This window comes from Manacus vitellinus, unplaced genomic scaffold, assembly GCF_001715985.3.
Source record: "Manacus vitellinus isolate BGI_N305 unplaced genomic scaffold, ASM171598v3 scaffold_5_pilon, whole genome shotgun sequence".
In the NCBI taxonomy this organism is placed as follows: domain Eukaryota; kingdom Metazoa; phylum Chordata; class Aves; order Passeriformes; family Pipridae; genus Manacus; species Manacus vitellinus.
The window spans coordinates 20,791,566-20,793,170 of NW_021940682.1; positions in this window are offsets into that span (position 1 = coordinate 20,791,566).

Consider the following 1,605-nt stretch of genomic DNA (forward strand, 5'->3'; position numbering starts at 1 on the left):
CGGGGCGGGGGGATCGGAGCAGCAGCAGGGGCTCGGGTGTCTTTGCGTTTCTAGTTTTGCATCTCGTTCACGCAGAGTTTCTTTTTACGGGAACCTGAGAAGCCTTGGAGTCAGCAGTCCTTGAGGTGAAAGGATCCGAGCACCTGCTTCTTACCTACCTAAAAAAGGAACGAGGGAAATGGAAACCGGCTACTTTGAGATTTGAGAGTAAAAGGCAGGACACAGACTGACCATCTGTCTTGATGCTGACCCGGTCAGCAGAAACATGGTTGTAAGTTTGTATGGCAGTGACATTAGACAGGAAACTATATTTAATTTGCTGGCTTCTTAGATGAAGAATTAACACCACATAATAAACAAGTGCTTGGAACAAATGGTGTTCTCTTTTGATGGGCTCCACTACTGCTGATATTTCTTTGGATACAAGGACCCCAGCTTAGCTTTTTCAGGTAATCATAGCTGAAGACCAAACAGCTACCGATACGTAGACTTCCAAATATAAGTGTCCTGTAAACAAAGCATTTCTGAGAATTGGCCTTCTAATTTAAATGTTTGAATATGAACATGTGTTTCTCAGTGCATGCAACAGTTTCAAATCTTGCCCTGACAAGTGAAAAATATAACAGCAGTCTCATAATAATTTCATTACTTTAGATGTAGTGTAATGAGATGTATTGGAGGGCTGTGATCAGGTGATAGGCTTTAAACCTCCAAGAGCAGGATCAAAATCGGTGTTTCCAGGCAGATCTACGCTTACTGTGCATGCTCAAATTTTATTTAAAAGATGTGAATGGTTCACTTGAAGCTGGGAGACTTTCTGGTAGATCAAACATTTCATGTTTGAATTTTATAGGACCACTCACACTTAGTTTAGATCTTTTTGCCAGTCACTTCTCAGTTGCTTCTCTTCATTAATCCCTGTGGTTGGGGAGCTGAGCTGTGACCCCTTGTGTAAGTTGTGGCGCTTGCTGCAGCCAGACCTTCCCTTACTGCTGCTCTTTGCCTCAGGCTCCTGCACAGATGTCTTCTTGGGCTGTCCTCTCTTGGAACAGGACTTCTGCTGTCTCCATAACAACTCTTGCAAATTTTTGGCATCTGCTAAGCACTTCCATAATACCAGAGCCGGGCTTACAGCAAGGCATTTTATTGTCTTCTTAATTTTGTCTGTGAGGGCCAAAGCAGATCTGGCTGGGAGTTCTGGACCTGCTGGAGACCTGGGGAAAGCCTATGGTGTGACAGGCTCTTGAAGCACCATTTTCAATAGCTCAGTAGATTTGCCTTGAGGTTATCAGTTACTCCCTTCAATTTGATGTCATCCACCTCTGTCACCTGGTGATGCCTATTTGCCTTGACAAGTAACATATATTATTACTGACATGTTGAGGTTCAGCACAGCTGATGTCATCATGGCAATATGACCTGTGATGGAGCCTTCTGTAGCTGCAGAATTTATTCTTCTAAATCAATGTAAAAACACAAACCTTAGATGAGAAGTGAAGCCCTTCTCTAGGTGTGGTCTTTAGGATGCCCCAGTCCCAAAGAGCTGCTGCAAATTGAATATATTTGATTCTGATTAATCCTCATAGCTATTTTGTATGCTGTTAT